We start from the raw sequence: 22,077 nt of genomic DNA, 5'->3' as shown, positions 1-22,077 counted from the left end.
GCCAAATGGCACGGAAAGGCCAGTCGCGTTTGCATCCAGATCATTGACCTCCGCTGAGCGCAACTATGCGCAGATCGATAGGGAGGCTCTTAGCCTTGTATGGGGAGTGAAGAAGTTTAATCATTACCTGCAGGGCCAAAAATTCACACTTCTGACAGACCATCAACCGTTGGTATCCATTTTTAACCCTAAGAAGGGTGTTTCGGTGATGACAGCGCAGCGTCTCCAGAGATGGTCTCTTTTCCTAGGGGCACATCAATATCAAATAGAATTCAAAGGTACGAAACAGCATGGCAATGCTGATGGGCTGTCGCGCCTGCCACTACCTGAAGAAGAAGACACGACGAAAGTTGACCCTGTTGAGTTATTTCATTCGACCATCATCGAGTGTTTACCAGTCACCAATGCAAGTATTGAAAGAGAAACCAGGAATGACCCGACACTGTCCAGGGTCTACGAGGTGACAGTGAAAGGATGGCCAACACGGGGTGATCCTCGGTTACCGGCATTTTCGGCAAGGCGAGACCAGCTGTCCGTCTGCCATGGTACCTTGATGTACGGGACAAGAGTGATTATTCCTCCCAAGTTAAGGGAAAGAGTTTTAAACGAACTGCACGAAGGTCATCTGGGGGGAGTTAAAATGAAAAGTCTTGCTAGGGCTTATGTATGGCGGCCGGGTATTGACCAACAGATTGAGGAGTTAACGAAAAGCTGCGCTGGGTGCCAAGAAGTGCAAAATGCACCTCCGATAGCACCGCTACACCCATGGGAATGGCCTTCAGCCCCATGGCAACGCGTACACATTGACTTTGCTGGTCCATTCATGGACTCCATGTTCCTAATCGCGGTGGACGCACATTCCAAATGGCCAGAAGTCATCAAGATGAATACCACTACTTCAGAAAAGACAATTGCGGTGTTAAGAACAATATTCGCAAGGAACGGATTGCCAGAACAGATCTGTTCGGACAACGGACCACAGTTTGTATCGGAAGAATTCCGACAATCCTTAAAGAAGAATGGAGTAAAACATTATACCTCTGCCCCATATCATCCGGCGACAAACGGGTTGGCTGAAAGATTTGTCCAGAAATTCAAAAAGGCAATTAAGGCCATGAACGATGATCAGATTCCGCTGCAACACAAGGTCAACAAGTTCCTGATGTCATATCAAAACGCCGATCATGCAGTGACTAACCAAAGTCCTGCCATGATGTTTTATAACAGGAGGTTGCGGTCCAAGTTGGACTTGTTAAAACCAAATGTGCGGAGGGAAGTGGAAAACAAACAGTTTCGGCATATTAACAACAAGACCACTCGAACTTTCGACGTAGGACAACCAGTGTTGGCAAGGGGCTATGGAAACGAAAAATGGCAGTCCAGAACAATTCGGGCTAGACAAGGACCTCTGATGTACACAGTAGATATTGGTCATAACGTGATAAGGCGTCATGCGGATCAACTGGTAGAGTCGAGAGCAAGGGTCGAACCCATGGTTGTGACAGAGACAACTGTGGAAGACGTTAATGAACCTGAAGCATCTACCTCGGCAGGTAATGTACTTGATGATGATGACACCCAATACATTGGAAACCAAATAGAGGAGGCACCTCAACAACAAGAATCAGGGACTATTGAGAGGCGTTATCCAAGCCGCATCAGAAAGCCTCCTGAGAGACTGAACCTTTGAACTGTTATACCTGAAGTTATATATGTATATATGTTATTATGTTATGTTAAATGGGGATATGACTGTTAAGCTAAAAAGGGAGGATTGTGGTGTATGTAACCTGTTCCACCTTAAGAGAACTTAAACCTGTTCCACCTTAAGAGATGTACTACTTTCTCTGGCTGCTGTATACGTAATACCGGTGGTGACCACACCAGTATATAAGCACTGTGTAGTAATATTGTATTCAGTATAGTCCCTACCTCCAACCAGTAAAGACCTGTTGAGTTTACTCTTGTGGTCTGTGTAGTAATTATCACTATAACACACAGACTTAACAATACCCAGTTTGGGTTCCGCCAAGACCACTCAGCTCCCGACCTCATTACAGCCTTGGTCTAAACATGGACAAAGGAGCTGAATTCCAGAGGTGAGGTGAGTGTGACTGCCCTTGACATCAAGGCAGCATTTGACCAAGTGTGGCATCAAGGAGCCCTAGTAAAACTGAAGTCAATGGGAATCGGGGGGAAAATACTCCACTGGCTGGCATGTGTTGCATCTCCTGCGATTGCACGGGAAGGTGCCGGGCGAAGGGGAAGGGGTGTTGGGGGTGATAGAGGAGTGGACCAGGGTGTCGCAGAGGGAGCAGTCCCTTCGGAATGCTGAAAGGGGAGGTGAGGGGAAGATGTGTTTGGGATCACGCTGGAGGTGGCGGAAATGGCAGAGGATGAACCGTTGAATGTGGAGGCTGGTGGAGTGAAAGGTGAGGACAAGGGGAACTCTATTGTGGTTCCGGGAGGGAGGGGCAGGGATGAGGGCAGAAGTGCGGGAGATAGAATGGACATGGTCAAGGGCCGTGTCAGCCACAGTAGAGGGGAATCCTCGGTTGAGGAAAAAGGAAGACATTTCGGAAGCACTGGTATGGAAGGTGGCATCGTCAGAGCAGATGCGGCGGAGACAGAGAAACTGGAAGAATGGAATAAAGTCCTTACAGGAAGCGGGGTGGGAAGAAGTGTAGTCCAGGTAGCTGTGGAAGTCAGTGGGCTTGTAGTGAATGTTTATCAATAACCTATCCCCAGAGATGGAGACGGAGAAGTCGAGGAAGGGAAGGAAAGAGTCAGAGATGGACTATGTGAAGGTAAGGGAAGGGTGGAAATTGGAAGCAAAGTGAATGAAATTATCTAGTTCAAGGCGAGAGCAGGAAACGGCACCGATACAGTCATCAATGTACCGGAAAAAGAGGTGAGGGTGGGGACCTGAGTAGGACTGGAACAAAGAGTGTTCCACATATCCCACGAAAAGGCAGGCATAGCTAGGACCCACGTGGGTTCCCATAACAACACCTTTGATTTGGAGGAAGTGAGTGGAGTCAAAGGAGAAGTTGTTCAATGTGAGATCAAGTTCAGCCAGGCGAAGGAGGGTGGTGCTGGAAGGGGACTGGTCGGGCCTCTGTTCAAGGAAGCAGCGGAGCGCCCTCAGGCCATCCTGGTGGGGGATGGAGGTGTAGAGGGATTGTTCGTTCATAGTGAAAAGGAGGCGGTTGGGGATAGGAAACTGGAAACTGTTAAAGTGGCGGAGGGCGTAGGAAGAGTCGCGGATGTAGGTGGGAAGAGACTGGACAAGGGGAGAAAAAATAGAGTGGAGATAGGAAGAGATAAGTTCTGTGGGGCAAGAACAGGCTGAAACGATGGGTCTACCAGGGCAGTCCTGTTTGTGGATCTTGGGAAGGAGGTAGAAGCGGGCTGTGCAGAGTTGGGGAGCTATGAGATTGGCGGCTGTGGGGGGAATATCTCCAAAGGAGATTAGGTCAGTGACAGTCTTGGATACGGTGGATTGATGTTCGGTAGTGGGGTCATGGTCCAGGCGGAGGTAGGAGGAGGTGTCGGAGAGTTGGCGTTCAGCTTCCGCAAGGTAGAGGTCGGCTCGCCAAACAACAACCGCACCACCCTTGTCAGCAGATTTAATGACAATGCTGGGGTTGGATCTGAGAGAATGGAGTGCTGCAAGTTCAGAGGGGGGTAGGTTGGAGTGAGTGAGAGGAGCAGAGAAATAGAGACGGCCAATGTTACACCAGCAGCTTGCAATGAAAAGATCTAGAGAGGTTAAGAAGCCAGAGGGAGGGGTCCAGGTAGAACGAGAATTCTGAAAGCGGGAGAAAGGGTCAGCCATGCGCGGGGAAGACTCCTGGCTAAAGAAATGGGCACGGAGATGAAGGCGGCGGAAAAAGAGCTCAGCGTTGTGCCGAGCTCGAAATTCATTGAGGTGGGGGCATAAGGGGATGAAGCTCAGGCCTTTGCTAAGGACTGATCATTTGGGGTCAGAGAGGGGGAAGGTCAGAGGGGATAGTTAAAATGCGGCAGTGGGCGAGATTGGGAGAAGGGATGGGGTCAGAGGAAAGTGAAGGGGAAGAAGGTTCCAGAGGGGCATTGGTGTCCAAGAATTGTTGAAGCTTGCGATCCTTGACACCTGAAAGGAAGAAAAAAAGTTTTTTTTAAAGCTCCTCTACATTGGGGAGACCAAACGCAGATTGGGTGATGGCTTTGCGGAACACCTCCGTTCAGTCCGTAAGGGGGACCCCGAGCTTCCGGTCGCCTGTCACTTTAATTCTTCGCACCACTCCCACTCAGACCTCACCGTCCTCGGCCCCTTGCATTGTTCCACTGAAGCTCAGCGTAAGCTCGAGGAACAGCACCTCATCTTTCGATTAGGCACTTTACAGCCTTCTGGACTCAACATAGAGTTCAACAATCTCAGATCATAACCTGGCCCCTGTAATGTCCATGTGTAACTGAGACACGGACTGCAGAAGTTGGTTGTAACAGGTGTTTACTGAATGGAGACAAAACTGGAACTACTATACAAAGTTACTTCACAGGCTTATATACAGGGGTGGTCACTACTGGTACTGCAGTATACAGGGGCTGCAGAATATAGTTCCTTCTTCAAGGTACATACACTACAATTCCTCCCCTTTTAGCTAAACAGTACATAACATTCGATTAATAATTAAATAACATATTTACAATTACAGTTGCTATATACATTAGCTGAAGTTAATCAATTATAAATTCAGTCTTTGAGGAGGCTTCCTGATTCTGTCCGGATAACGCCTCTTTGGGGTATCAGGTTCTTCTGGCAAAGTTGATTCGGGATCAACGTCGTTGTTTGGTTCGTCTGCTTCCAATATCACCGATTCTGAGGCAGATGCAATTGGTACTTCGGTTTCATCACCAGGTGTATAGGATCGTGGTGTAGATTTGACGTTTTCCAGTGACTCTAGAATCTGGTCAGCATGGCGTCTTACAATGCTCTCTCCAACGTCCACGGTATACATTAGAGGTCCTTGCCGTGTGCAGATCGTTCCTGGCTGCCATTTCTCTGTGCGGTAGTCCCGGGCCAAAACTGGTTGACCTATCTTGAAACTCCTGGTTGGCCTTTCATTCATATTCTGAAACTGCCTGTTCTCCACATCCCTTCTGATGTTTGGCTTAACCAAATCCAAGCGGCATCTTAGTCTTCGATTGAAGAACATCATGGCTGGAGTTTGGTTGGTAACCGCATGTGTCGCATTCCGGTAGGCAAACAAGAAGTTATCCACCTTGTGTTGTAGGGGTATGTCTTCATTACACATTGCCTTGATAGCCTTCTTGAATGTTTGAACGAACCTCTCAGCCAATCCATTGGTGGCTGGATGATATGGGGCGGATGTGTAATGCTTAACACCATTGTTCTTTAAGAATCTCCGGAACTTTTCAGACACAAACTGTGGTCCATTGTCGGAGCAAATCTGTTCAGGCAGCCCATTTCTGGCGAATATGGTTCGTAAGACTGTGATAGTTTTTTCTGTGGTGGTTGAGGACATCTTTATTACCTCTGGCCACTTTGAATGTGTATCCACCGCAATTAAAAACATCGAGTCCATAAATGGACCAGCAAAATCAATGTGTACCCTTTGCCATGGAGATGAGGGCCACTCCCATGGATGTAGAGGGGCTTGTGATGGGGCGTTTTGGACCTTCTGGCATCCTGTACAGCTCTTGGTCATCTCTTCGGTTTCTCTATCGATTCCCAGCCACCACACAAACGCTCTGGCTAAGTTCTTCATTTTTACCCCTCCCAGATGACCCTCATGAAACTCATTGAGCACTCTATCCTTCAGTTTGGGTGGAATTACTACTCTGGATCCACACATCAATGTTCCTCGGCACACTGACAGCTGTTCTCTTCTCGGCGAGAATGCTGGCAACAGTGGTTCGCCATGTGCTGGCCATCTCTTCAGATTGACAGAGAGGCCCTCAGCCTGGTGTGGGGGGTGAAGAAGTTCAATCACTACCTGCACAGACAGAAATTTACTCTACTAACTGATCATTAATCTCTTGTCTCCATTTTCAACCCTAAGAAGGGCGTCCCGATAATGACAGCACAACGGCTACAGAGGTGGTCCCTTTTCCTAGGGGCACACCAATATGACATAGAGTACAAAGGAACTAAACAGCATGGGAATGCTGATGGATTGTCGCGCCTACCATTGCCGACGGTGGAAGAAGCACCTGCAGTGGATCCTGTGGAGATATTCCACTCGACCATAGTCGAATGTCTACCTGTGACGAATGCAAACATAGAAAAGGAACACGAAATGACCCGACACTCTCCACGGTCTATGATTTAACGGTGAAGGGATGGCCAGCACATGGCGAATCACTGTTGCCAGCATTCTCGCCGAGAAGAGAACAGCTGTCAGTGTGCCAAGGAACCTTGATGTGTGGATCCAGAGTAGTAATTCCACCCAAATTGAAGGATAGAGTGCTCAATGAGCTTCATGGGTGTCATCTGGGAGGGGTAAAAATGAAGAACTTAGCCAGAGCGTTTGTGTGGTGGCCGGGAATCGATAGAGAAATTGAAGAGATGACCAAGAGCTGTACAGGATGCCAGAAGGTCCAAAACGCCCCACCACAAGCCCCTCTACATCCATGGGAGTGGCCCTCATCTCCATGGCAAAGGGTGCACATTGATTTTGCTGGTCCATTTATGGACTCGATGTTTTTAATTGCGATGGATGCACATTCAAAGTGGCCAGAGGTAATAAAAATGTCCTCAACCACCACGGAAAAAACATCGAGTCCATAAATGGAGCAGCAAAATCAATGTGTACCCTTTGCCATGGAGATGAGGGCCACTCCCATGGATGTAGAGGGGCTTGTGGTGGGGCGTTTTGGACCTTCTGGCATCTTGGTCATCTCTTCGATTTCTCGATCGATTCCCGGCCACCACACAAACGCTCTGGCTAAGTTCTTCATTTTTACCCCTCCCAGATGACCCTCATGAAGCTCATTGAGCACTCTATCCTTCAATTTGGGTGGAATTACTACTCTGGATCCACACATCAAGGTTCCTTGGCACACTGACAGCTGTTCTCTTCTCGGTGAGAATGCTGGCAATACTGGTTCGCCATGTGCTGGCCATCCCTTCACCGTTAAATCATAGACCCTGGAGAGTGTCGGGTCATTTTGTGTTTCCTTTTTTGCGATTACGTTGTGTAGTTTGAGACAGCTTAGTCTCTTGTTCCCGGATTCACTGTCGCTCTTCTGGTCTTCGGAACTACTGTCCGTATCTTTTGTACTTTCCTGTACTTTTCCTTAGTGGTCTTTTTGTTGTCGTTAGTCTTCTTCCCGGACCTGCAAACTCGTGCAATGTGTCCCATCTTTCCGCATTGCCTGCATGTTTTGTCCTTGAACCAGCAGTCCTTCTGGTCATGGGTTGTTCTGCCGCAGCGATAACATTTTTCAAATCCCCGTGTCATTTCATGGGTGCCGTATTCCTGTGGCTTTTGCTGTATTTCCGCAGCTCCCCTTGCTGCTGCTTCGTACGATACTGCCACGCTGAAAGCCTTATCTAGCGTCAGCTCTTTCTCTGAGAGTAACCTCTTCTGGGTTCCTTCACTTAGGAGTCCACAGACAAATTTGTCCCGTAGGGTATCTGCCAGTCCTGCTCCGAACTGGCAGTGCTTTGATAGCTTGCGTAGTTCCGTAAGGTAATCAGCATTGCTCTCATCTTTATGCTGATTTCTCTTGTGGAATTTAAATCTTTCTGCTATCAGCAGCGGTGTAGGATTTAGGTGTTCCTGTAGGATATCAACAATTTTGTTAAAACTCTTCTCCATCGGTTTGACTGGAGTGATCAGGTTCCGCAATAGGCCGTATGTTCTTGCGCCCATTAAGTTTAGTAGTACCGATGCCTTTTTCTCATCGGCTACTTCATTTGCCTTACAATATACTTCGACTCTTTCCACATACGTGGTCCAGTCTTCTATTTCATTTTCGAAGGCAGTGATATTGCCAGTCTTCGGCATCTTGGAGATCTAAGATGGCGCCTCCCACGCTTTGCCTTCTTCCCCGATTGAACAAAATGGCGCCTCCCATGCTTTGCCTTCTTCCCCGATTGAACAAAATGGCGCCTCCCGCGCTTTTCCTTCTTCCCCGCTGGATTAAGATGGCGCCTCCCGCGCTTTCTGTCTTTTCCGCTGCTGCCAACGCTGTTGCTGGCGTTTTTATGCCTTGATGGTGACGCCCTATGGTCTTCGCGCGCTTCCCCCCGCGCTGCTGCCAACGCCGCTCTCCGCGGTCCCCATGGCAAACTGCAGCTCCTCGCAGCTTTCTGCGCTTCTAATTTCTTTTTCTTTTATTTTAATTACTGTTCCTGTCGTCAGAGCAGACCCTATGGGACACTTTCCTCCCTCTTCTCGGGCCTGTACGCTGCCCGGCTTCGTAGCACCGGCCGCGCCCTGTGTGCTCCACTCTCTCTCTCTCTCTCTTCTTCCCGACAACGCTGCTCGGCCCCGTTGAAAAGCCACCCGATCGAGCTCTAGCCCGCCGCAGCCCAGGAAGGATCAGTGTACTACCTGCCACCAGCCCGATTAGCTGGAACACCATAGACTGGAGAACCAAGCCCAGTTCTCGACAGCCTCTCCTGCAAATCTTTGAATTTGATGAATCAGAGGGCGGTTGCCCACGGTTGATGCCCGTTTCTTCTGTTTGTTTTTTTTTGGATTTCTTCCTTCTGGCTTCGACCTCTAATAACTTCGCTTCAGGGATGAATCCCCGTGAGGTGGTGCAGAACTATAGGTAAGTTCGGATCTGTTCATCGCCAATGTAATGTCCGTGTGTAATTGAGACATGGACTGCAGAAGTTGGTTACAACAGGTGTTTACTGAATGGAGACAAAACTGGAACTACTATGCAAAGTTACCACACAGGCTTATATACAGGGGTGGTCACTACTGGTACTGCAGTATACAGGGGCTGCAGAATATTGTTCCTTCTTCAAGGTACATACACTACAGCCCCGATCATATATATTTTTCATCCACACTTTTTGCCTGTGTCTTTTTTTCTTCTATCCCACATGGAAGCTGTCTTTCATTCTGCCAGCGCAATTCACACTTCATCTAGAGCCATCCTTTGTTTCTTAACGTGTCCCATTGCCATCTCCTTTTGCCTTGAATATCTCTTAATGTCTCTTAACCTCTCCTGCCTTTTATCCTTTCCCTTTTGTTCTTTCATCCCCTCCCCCTTTTCCCAGCCCCTGCACTTACTTAAAAATCTGTTCCATTTCCTGCTTTTTTCCAGTTCTGACGAAAGGTCATCGACCTGAAACGTTAACTCTGTTTCATTCTTCACAGATGCTGCCTGACCTGCTGAGTAGCTCCAGCTTTTTCTGTTTTTATTTCAGATTTCCAGTATCTGCAGTATTTTCTTTTTGTAACAGTTAGCCTGACATCGGTCATTGGGAAAATGCTGGAATCCATTATTAAGGAAGTGGTAACAGGGCACTTAGAAAATCATAATATGATTTGGTAGAGTCAACATGGTTTTATGAATGGGAAATCGTGTTTGACAAATTTATTAGGGTTTTTTGAGGATGTAACTAGCAGGGTAGCTAAAGGGGAACCAGTGGATGCAGTATATTTGGATTTTCAAAAGTCATTCAATAAGGTGCCACATAAAAGGTTGTTACGCAAGAGAAGGGCATATGGGGTTGGGGGTAATGTATTCGCATGGATAAAGGATTGGTTAATGGACAGAAAACAGAGAGTAGGGATAAATGGGTTATTTTCAGATTGGCAGGCTACAACTAGTGGGGTGCCACAAGGATCAGTGCTTGGGCCTCAAACTGTGAGATGTTGCAAATTTCTCCAGCTCCAGCCTGGAAGGAGCCTGACGCATAAAAGTTCATGGCCACTGTCACCTTCATAGCCACTGGCAATGCTGCCCACGCTCTGCTCTGAGGTTGTAGTTGCGGCTGCAGCAGGTGGAAGATTCTGTGAAGACGTTCTTAGTGAAGTGCAGGTTCAGGTAGAAGTATTGCTCCCTGAACACCCGAGGCAGATATGGCCTGCTGCTGGGAGCCCTTCTCCCCCTCCTCCTCCTCCCTCATTCTCCCAGTCATGCTGTAGTCCAAGGGGAATGCCTACTACTGCATCTATATCTGGGAGCAACTGGTTTGTGCAGAAGCCTTGAAGTCAGGACAAAGTCCTTTAGCACCTGCCACACCACTCCCTGTAGACTTTAGCAACTTTAAATAACTGTACAAACCACCAAACAATTCGACAAACTCAGCAACAGCCAGTAGTAATCAACCAGCAACTAAACTGTAACCTTTAAATAGCACTGCTGATGGGTCCTCCCTGCTGCTGAACACGTGTTCAGCTGTGCGAGCTTAAGAGAGGGCGTTAGCTGGAGTGTTGAGCTCCAAAATGGCAGCGCTAGTGTCAAATCAGCATTGCACGCTGATTGACGTCATGATTTGTCTACTCTGCATACATCTGGTGGATGCTCACTTTGCGCGCGCTAATGCCCTCACCAAGATGGCGTCTGGCACAACTTGCACCAGAAGTGTGCGCGAGCGCTGCGGATGCCATTTTGGAGCTAAATCAGAACTCGTTGCGCCCAACCAATGGGGGCTAAGGAGCTGAATTTTGTGGTATTATTTCTTTTGCTAAAACCTTTCATCATTTTAGTTTGCTAGCTGGAATGGTTAAGCTCTGCAACACACCCATGACGTAATCTCCTTGGTATCTCTGCTGCAGATTTATGCAGAGCCATCCCAGAATTCATCTCTAGGCTTTGCACTGCCCATAGCAGCCGGCTGGGGCAGAAATACAAACTTTTTCTCAACTGCTGGCAACATTAACACCTATTCTTATAAAAAGACAGGTGCAAGTGGCGCTCCAGCCATGACTTCCTTAGGATGATGCCAGGCCAGCAGGTTTGCCATTGTCAAGCTACCAAAGTTCACCAGCATAACGCTAACATTAGTACAATAAACCTCTCTTTAAGGGAAAATAGTAAAACAAGTGAATCTATTTTATGCTCCTTGATCCGAGATGGTACAGTAGGCCCTGTTGTAAAGCTACGTTTTGGAGCAGACAGATCAGTATAACACAACAAGGGTGCATTATAACTGACATCACTATAAAATATCAGTAACGTCAGTATCAATACAGTCACACATCGTCACATTGAGACATTATTTTATGAAATTATATCAAAGTACATATGTAGTAAATATTTATGCTATCTCTAAGGAGTAAAATGTGGGTATCATAATTGCCAGTTTTTGCCATATCCCTGTGCAAATATCGTATTGAAACCAAGATTACAATAGAGAGCCAAGAATCATAATGGGAGCAGGATGAGTGGGAGTGAATGTATTTCAAGGCTAAAAATTTGAAGTGTGTATTCTTGTATTCTGCCACTTGGTTACAACATTTAAGACTATTGCATATATTACATGATTATAGCTCATCATGATTTTGTGTGGGCGTGCACATGTTTTTTCATAACATTCCTTGGTGATTTGTACAGACTTATGCTTTCAAGGCCATCTTGAATAATAAAGCTGAGGACTTCTTGACCGGAAATGTAGATGTTTCTGTGACATGCAGTATAACTGAACCTCAAGCAAAGTTGCGACTGAAATGCTGATTAATTAGAAACTGAAGAGGTCCGACAACTGCAGAGGTCAATGCCCGGGATACATTGCTCAAAAATATGCTTAAAGCAAACTGGTTGCATATCAGTACATTGAGGCAGTTGCAAATATAGTTTACAATTTAAATCTGGTATTCATTAGGGAAAGATACTGTAAAGTAAATCGTTCATTAAAACCTCCTGTGAGATTTTCAGTGATGGACTATTTCCTTAGTAAGCCTCGGAGTACAATTGTTTTGTGATTGTAACACTGGCGAGTAGGCTAGACATATAACAACTGGCGAGTACACGACGCATATAAACATCGGCGAGTAAACTGGACATATAACCACTGGCGAGTACACGACACATATAACCACTGGTGAGTACACTACACATATAACCACTGGCGAGTACACTACACATATAACCACTGGCGAGTAGACTACACATATAAACACTGGCGAGTATACTACACATATAACCACTGGCGAGCAGACTACACATATAACCACTGGCGAGTAGACTACACATATAACCACTGGCGAGTAGACTACACATATAAACACTGGCGAGTATACTACACATATAACCACTGGCGAGCAGACTACACATATAACCACTGGCGAGTAGACTACACATATAACCACTGGCAAGTAGACTACATATATAACCACTGGTGAGTACACTACACATATAACCACTGGGGAGTACACTACACATATAAACACTGGCGAGTATACTACACATATAACCACTGGCGAGTAGACGACACATATAACCACTGGCGAGTAGACTACACATATAACCACTGGCGAGTACACTACACTTATAACAACTGGCGGGTACACTACAGATATAACCACTGGCGAGTAGACTACACATATAACCACTGGCGAGTAAACTACACATATAACCACTGGCGAGTACACTACACATATAACCACTGGCGAGTAGACTACACATATAACCACTGGCGAGTAGACTACACATATAACCACTGGCGAGTAGACTACACATATAACCACAGGAAAGTACTCTACACATATAAACACTGGCGAGTAGACTACACATATAACCACTGGCGAGTACACTACACATATAACCACTGGCGAGTACACTACAGATATAACAACTGGCAAGTAGACTACATGTATAACCACTGGCGAGTAAACTACACATATAACCACTGGTGAGTTGAATACACATATAACCACTGGCGAGTACACTACACATATAACCACTGGCGAGTAGTCTACACACATAACCACTGGCGAGTAGTCTACACACATAACCACTGGCGAGTACTCTACACACATAAACACTGGCGATAACACTACACATATAACCACTGGCGAGTAAACTACACATATAACCACTGGCAAGTACACTACACATATAACCACTGGCGATAACACTACACATATAACCACTGGCGAGTACTCTACACACATAACCACTGGCGAGTACACTACACATATAACCACTGGCGAGTAGACGACACATTTAACCACTGCGCGTAAACTACATATATAACCACCGGCGAGTACACTACACATATAACCACTGGCGAGCAGACTACACATATAACCACTGGCGCGTACACTACACATATAACCACTGGCGAGTGAACTACACATATAACCACTGGCGAGTATTCTACACATATAACCACTGGCGAGGACACTACACTTATAACCACTGGTGAGTAGACTACACATATAACCACTGGCGAGTAAACTACACATATAACCACTGACGAGTAGAGTACACATATAACCACTGGCGAGTAAACTACACATATAACCACTGGCGAGCAGACTACACATATAACCACTGGCGAGCAGACAACACATATAACCACTGGTGAGTAGACTACACATATAACCACTGGCGAGTAGACTACACATGTAACCACTGGCGAGTAGACTACACATATAACCACTGGCGAGTACACTACACATATAACCACTGGCGAGTACACTACACATATAACCACTGGCGAGTAGACGACACATATAACCACTGGCGAGTAAACTAAACATATAACCACTGGCGAGTACTCTACACATATAACCATTGGCGAGTGCACTACACATATAACCACTGGCAAGTAGACGACACATATAACCACTGGCGAGTAGACTACACATATAACCACTGGCGAGTACACTACACATATAACCACTGGCGAGTAGACTACAGATATAACAACTGGCAAGTAGACTACATGTATAACCACTGGCGAGTATACTACACATATAACCACTGGTGAGTTGACTACACATATAACCACTGGCGAGTACACTACACATATAACCACTGGCGAGTACACTACACATATAACCACTGGTGAGTAGACTACACATACAACCACTGGCGAGTAGACTACACATATAACCACTGGCGAGTAAACTACACATATAACCACTGGCGAGTACACTACACAAATAACCACTGGCGATTACACTACACATATAACCACAGGCTCGTACACTACACATATAACCACCGGCGATAACACTACACATATAACCACTGGCGAGTACTCTACACACATAACCACTGGCGAGTACACTACACATATAACCACTGGCGAGTACACTACACATATAACCACTGGCGAGTAGACTACACATATAACCACTGGCGAGTTCACTACACATATAACCACTGGCGAGTACTCTACACACATAACCACTGGCGAGTACACTACACATATAACCACTGGCGAGTACACTACACATATAACCACTGGCGAGTAGACTACACATATAACCACTGGCGAGTACACTACACATATAACCACTGGCGAGTAGACTACACATATAACCACTGGCGAGTAGACTACACATATAACCACTGGCAAGTTCACTACACATATAACCACTGGCGAGTTCACTACACATATAACCACTGGCGAGTACACTACTGTAGCGGTTCGAGTAAATCGCCACTAAATGAAAGAGTTTAACTTCGACGAACTATAAATAAGTTGTTTATTTACCAGAACAGGATAATTACAGCAGGTAAGGTAGCAGGTAAGATGGCTGACTGCAGGAGCACCATATTGTAGGTCACAGGATAATTACAGCAGGTAAGGTAGCAGGTAAGATGGCTGACTGCAGGAGCACCTTGTTGTAGGTCTTGTCCCAGCGGGGACTCCACAAGGACTGAATTCCCAGTCCCGTGGGGAGTACCGGCATAGTTCAGCCTTACAACCCTGGCCTCAAAGCCAGCCTTCGTACCGGGGAGATGTACGATGCAACGGCGCAGGTCACGTGACCGCCTAAGCGCACGTGAACGTGCTGACGTTATCACGCGTTCACGTGACGCCTAAAGCAGGAATAAAGAGCCGAGTGTGAGGAGGTCATGAGGCTCCCCACTCGCTCCCCACGGGACTGGGAATTCAGTCCTTGTGGAGTCCCCGCTGGGACAAGACCTACAACATGGTGCTCCTGCAGTAAGCCATCTTACCTGCTACCTTACCTGCTGTAATTATCCTGTGACCTACAACATGGTGCTTCTGCAGTCAGCCATCTTACCTGCTACCTTACCTGCTGTAATTATCCTGTTCTGGTAAATAAACAACTTATTTATAGTTCGTCGAAGCTAAACTCTTTCATTTAGTGGCGATTTACTCGAACCGCTACATTGGTGACCCTACGACGTGAGTACGGGAGCTCATTAATTGCAACGCTACATTGGTGACCCTACGACGTGAGTACGGGAGCTCATTAATTCCAACGCTACATTGGTGAGCTCACGACGTGAGTACAGGAGCTCATCAATTCCAACGCTACAATGGGTGAACCCGTATCCGTGAACGATATTCACGGTAGCAACGCACGCCTGAACCTCGTCTTCACTCAAGACGACCAACGCACAATCGACGAACAACATGGAACAGCAACCGCTTAATACAGATTCCACCAAAAGGGACCCCGTTTTTGCAAACGTCTTCGCAACGGAAGCGCAGCTTGGAGGTGAGCCCGTTTGTTATGAATAATTTTATAGAAGTAGAGCACGACCAACGGCAACAGTCGTCCACCAGCGCTACAATTGGTGGGTTTGTGAACGTTTTTCACAAACGAAGCATGCTATGGAAGCATCAGCCGTTCCGCTGTTGCTACCACAATCTAGGGAGCCATGGACTCCCTCGTGCTTTTTGAAGGAAGAAGCCCTGTTCGCTGAGAACAGCGATGCGGTACAGACCACGGTCTCCGTATTCGATTCTTCTACTGCCATACGGTTCGTCTGCCTCTACATCCAAAGTAACAGCAAGTATACATCTCTCCAAGCGCGGGGTACAGCATGTTCGGGCCCAGAAGATCGGAGCGCACCCCGCGGGGATTCCACGAGGACTCATCCCCGCAACATACGAGGACGCATTCCTCACCTATGAGAACCACTCCCTCGTGAACACCGATGACTCTTTCCCCGCTGACGACGCACCAGCTTTTCAGCTTGCTGGTTGTGTTACTTACTACATGATTCGGCGAGAAGAAAAGTGTGCCGCCCTTCTGGCTGTTTTCAGCTTGCTGGTTGTGTTATTTACTACATGATTCGGTGTGAACAAAAGTGTGCCGCCCTTCTGGCTGTTTTTTCTTAAATTTACAACTGTTACATGTGTTGCCGCCCTTCAGGCAGAGTTAATCTCTCTTGAAAGCAACAACAACCTGGGCCGTTGCCGACCTTTCTCCAGTTTTCCCTGTATTTAACGCAAATGTCTATTGATGCTGTATACATCGAGGACGGGTCTAACGGGCATTCCGCGGCTGCGATCAGCCACGTGAAAGTTGCTAGCCTCACCGATCACAGATCAACGTAGCAACTCTTCACCCTCCGTTCTGTTCATGTCGTAGCATTATGGCACGCACTGTTCCGTGCGTTCCAGCCTCCTGAAGGTTTCGCTCATCAGTCAACGGAGACATCGCCCGCGTCCGCCCAATCAGCCCGTCACTCTGACAAGGCCTGCTGTTTCGCACGTTTCTATGGTCCTTCGCCTGACGGATACGTTTTATTCGCCATGACGTGCGTAAGGATCGGCTTACGAGTAGTATCTTTATACCTCGTCTATTAAGTCGAGACAACATGACCGTTGTGACGACCAGCTCGTCAGACTATCTCATCCTTGGACTTTCGTTAAAGCGAATTCTGAGGGGGCCTGTGTGGCAGTCCTATGGGTTGTCCTTTACATTGAGTTACATAATTCCCTTTAACTTACTTATGTATGTATAACTTACCTAACTGTATGTACTTAACTAATTTATTTGTGTAACTTATCAGTTGGGGCTGTTGCCCCTTTAACTTACCTGTTGGGCCGTTGTTCCTTTAAGAGGCGACCTAACGCGCTGACGTCACGCATCACGTGACGCATGCGCGCCGGCCGCCGGCCCGATTCGGGTTTCTAAGACGGCCGCCGGCATAGTCCGGCCTACCGCGACATCGGCCGCATCGGCCAGCAGGCGGGAGTGAAGCGATTCTCCACTCCCGCGGCAAGTACCGGCATAGTTCAGCCTTACAACCCTGGCCTCAAAACCAGCCTTCGTACCGGGGAGATGTACGATGCAACGGTGCAGGTCACGTGACCGCCTAAGCGCACGTGAACGTGCTGACGTTATGACGCGGTCACGTGACGCCTAAAGCGGGAATAAAGAGCCGAGTGTGAGGAGGTCATGAGGCTCCCCACTCGCTCCCCACGGGACTGGGAATTCAGTCCTTGTGGAGTCCCCGCTGGGACAAGACCTACAACATGGTGCTCCTGCAGTCAGCCATCTTACCTGCTACCTTACCTGCTGTAATTATCTTGTGACCTACAATATGGTGCTTCTGCAGTCAGCCATCTTACCTGCTACTTTACCTGCTGTAATTATCCTGTTCTGGTAAATAAACAACTTATTTATAGTTCGTCGAAGTTAAACTCTTTCATTTAGTGGCGATTTACTCGAACCGCTACATTGGTGACCCTACGACGTGAGTACGGGAGCTCATTAATTGCAACGCTACATTGGTGACCCTACGACGTGAGTACGGGAGCTCATTAATTCCAACGCGACATTGGTGACCTCACGATGTGAGTACGGGAGCTCATCAATTCCAACGCTACAATGGGTGAACCCGTATCCGTGAACGATATTCACGGTAGCAACGCACGCCTGAACCTCGTCTTCACTCAAGACGACCAACGCACAATCGACGAACAACATGGAACAGCAACCGCTTAATACAGATTCCACCAAAAGGGACCCCGTTTTTGCAAACGTCTTCGCAATGGAAACGCAGCTTGGAGGTGAGCCCGTTTGTTATGAATAATTTTATAGAAGTAGAGCACGACCAACGGCAACAGTCGTCCACCAGCGCTACAATTGGTGGGTTTGTGAACGTTTTTCACAAACGAAGCATGCTATGGAAGCATCAGCCATTCTGCTGTTGCTACCACAATCTAGGGAGCCATGGACTCCCTCGTGCTTTTTGAAGGAAGAAGCCCTGTTCGCTGAGAACAGCGATGCGGTACAGACCACGGTCTCCGTATTCGATTCTTCTACTGCCACATCTCTCCAAGCGCGGGGTACAGCATGTTCGGGCCCACAAGATCGGAGCGCACCCCGCGGGGATACCACGAGGATTCATCCCTGCAACATACGAGGACGCATTCCTCACCTATGAGAACCACTCCCTCGTGAACACCGATGACTCTTTCCCCGCTGACGACGCACCAGCTTTTCAGCTTGCTGATTGTGTTACTTACTACATGATTCGGCGAGAAGAAAAGTGTGCCGCCCTTCTGGCTGTTTTCAGCTTGCTGGTTGTGTTATTTACTACATGATTCGGTGTGAACAAAAGTGTGCCGCCCTTCTGGCTGTTTTTTCTTAAATTTACAACTGTTACATGTGTTGCCGCCCTTCAGGCAGAGTTAATCTCTCTTGAAAGCAACAACAACCTGGACCGTTGCCGCCCTTTCTCCAGTTTTCCCTGTATTTAACGCAAATGTCTATTGAAGCTGTATACATCGAGGACGGGTCTAACGGGCATTCCGCGGCTGCGATCAGCCACGTGAAAGTTGCTAGCCTCACCGATCACAGATCAACGTAGCAACTCTTCACCCTCCGTTCTGTTCATGTCCTAGCATTATGGCATGCACTGTTCCGTGCGTTCCAGCCTCCTGAAGGTTTCGCTCATCAGTCAACGGAGACATCGCCCGCGTCCGCCCAATCAGCCCGTCACTCTGACAAGGCCTGCTGTTTCGCACGTTTCTATGGCCCTTCGCCTGACGGATACGTTTATTCGCCATGACGCGCGTAAGGATCCGCTTACGAGTAGTATCTTTATACCTCGTCCATTAAGTCGAGACAGCATGACCGTTGTGACGACCAGCTCGTCAGACTATCTCATCCTTGGACTTTCGTTAAAGCGAATTCTTGGGGGGCCTGTGTGGCAGTCCTATGGGTTGTCCTTTACATTGAGTTACATAATTCCCTTTAACTTACTTATGTATGTATAACTTACCTAACTGTATGTACTTACCTAATTTATTTGTGTAACTTACCAGTTGGGGCTGTTGCCCCTTTAACTTACCTGTTGGGCCGTTGCTCCTTTAAGAGGCGACTTAACGCGCTGACGTCACACATCACGTGACGCATGCGCGCCGGCCGCCGGCCCGATTCGGGTTTCTAAGACGGCCGCCGGCATAGTCCGGCCTACCGCGACTTCGGCCGCATCGGCCAGCAGGCGGGAGTGAAGCGATTCTCCACTCCCGCGGCAAGTACCGGCATAGTTCAGCCTTACAACCCTGGCCTCAAAGCCAGCCTTCGTACCGGGGAGATGTACGATGCAACGGTGCAGGTCACGTGACCGCCTAAGCGCACGTGAACGTGCTGAAGTTATGACGCGGTCAAGTGACGCCTAAAGCGGGAATAAAGAGCCGAGTGTGGGGAGGTCATGAGGCTCCCCACTCGCTCCCCACGGGACTGGGAATTCAGTCCTTGTGGAGTCCCCGCTGGGACAAGACCTACAACAAGGTGCTCCTGCAGTCAGCCATCTTACCTGCTACCTTACCTGCTGTAATTATCCTGTTCTGGTAAATAAACAACTTATTTATAGTTCGTCGAAGTTAAACTCTTTCATTTAGTGGCGATTTACTCGAACCGCTACACTACACATATAACCACTGGCGAGTAAACTACACATATAACCACTGGCGAGTAGACGACACATATAACCACTGGCGAGTAAACTACACATATAACCACTGGCGAGTACACTACACATATAACCACTGGCGAGTAGACTACACATATAACCACTGGCGCGTACAATACACATATAACCACTGGCGAGTGAACTACACAAATAACCACTGGCGAGTACTCTACACATATAATCACTGGCGAGTACACTACACATATAACCACTGGCGAATGCACTGCACATATAACCACTGGTGAGTAGACTACACATATAACCACTGGTGAGTACACTACACATATAACCACTGGCGAGTAGACTACACTTATAACCACTGGCGAGTAGACAACACATATAACCGCTGGTGAGTAAACGACACATATAACCACTGGCGAGTAGAGTACACATATAACCACTGGCGAGTAAACTACACATATAACTATTGGCGAGTAGACTACACATATAACCACTGGCGAGTAGACTACACATATAACCACTGGCGAGTACGCTACACATATAACCACTGGCGAGTAGACTACACATATAACCACTGGCGAGTACGCTACACATATAACCACTGGCGAGTAGACTACACATATAACCACTAGCGAGTATACAACACATATAACCACTGGCGAGCAGACGACACATATAACCACTGGTGAGTACACTACACATATAACCACTGGCGAGTACACTACACATATAACCACTGGCGAGTAGACTACACATATAACCACTGGCGCGTACACTACACATAAAACCACTGGCGAGTGAACTACACATATAACTACTGGCGAGTACACTACACTTATAACGACTGGCGAGTACACTACACATATAACCACTGGCGAGTACACTACACATATATCGACTGGCGAGTACACTGGACATATAACCACTGGCGAGTACACTAGACATATAAACATCGGCGAGTACACTAGATATATAACCACTGGTGAGTACACTACACATATAACCACTGGGGAGTACACTACACATATAACCACTGGCGAGTACACGACACATAAAACCACTGGTGAGTACACTACACATATAACCACTGGCGGGTACACTACAGATATAACCACTGGCGTGTAGACTACACATATAACCACTGGCGAGTACACAACACATTTAACCACTGGTGAGTACACTACACATATAACCACTGGCGGGTACACTACAGATATAACCACTGGCAAGTCGACTACATGTATAACCACTGGCGAGTACACTACACATATAACCACTGGCGAGTAAACTGCACATGTAACCACTGGCGAGTAGACTACACATATAAACACTGGCGAGTACTCTACACATATAGCCACTGGCGAGTACACTACACACATAACCACTGGCGAGTAGATGACACATATAACAACTGGCGAGTACACCACACATATAACCACTGGCGAGCAGACTACACATATTACCACTGGCGCGTAGACTACACATATAAACACCGGCAAGTACACTACACATATAACCACTGCCGAGTACACTACACATATAACCACTGGCGAGTACTCTACACATATAACCACTGGCGAGCAGACTACACATATAAACACTGGCGAGTACACTACACATATAACCACTGGCGAGTACTCTACACATATAACCACTGGCGAGTAGACTACACATATAAACTATGGCGAGTAAACTACACATATAACCACTGGCGAGTAGACTATACTTATAACCACTGGCGAGTAGACTACACATATAACCACTGGCGAGTACACGACACATATAACCACTGGCGAGCAGACTACACATATAACCACTGGTGAGTACACTACAGATATAACCACTGGCGAGTACACTACACATATCACCACTGGCGAGTACTCTACACATTTAATCACTGGCAAGTAGACTACACATATAATCACTGGCGAGTAGACTACAAATATAACCACTGGCGAGTAAACTACAGATATAACCACTGGCAAGTACACTACACATATAACCACTGGCGATAACACTACACAGATAACCACTGGCGAGTACCCTACACACAGCCACTGGCGAGTACACTACACATATATCCACTGGCGAGTAGACTACACATGTAACCACTGGCGAGTACCCTACACATATAACCACTGGCGATTACACTACACAGAAAATCACTTGCGGGTAGACTACACATATAACCACTGGCGAGTACACTACACATATAACAACTGGCGAGTAGACTACACATATAACCACTGGCGAGTAAACTACACATATAACCAAAGG

The 22,077-nt window shown here is 47.3% G+C and overlaps 1 pseudogene; it reads right to left on the bottom strand.

The window, feature by feature from the left end:
- Nucleotides 1-3,144: 3,144 nt before the first annotated feature.
- LOC147123307 (uncharacterized) lies at nt 3,145-19,268 on the bottom strand (annotated as a pseudogene).
- Between the last annotated feature and the right edge of the window lie 2,809 nt (nt 19,269-22,077).

This window comes from Somniosus microcephalus, chromosome 2 (genome assembly GCF_052327205.1).
Source record: "Somniosus microcephalus isolate GS21.2 chromosome 2, FLI_Smic_1.0, whole genome shotgun sequence".
Lineage (NCBI taxonomy): Eukaryota > Metazoa > Chordata > Chondrichthyes > Squaliformes > Somniosidae > Somniosus > Somniosus microcephalus.
This window is presented reverse-complemented; position numbering and strand designations above follow the sequence as displayed.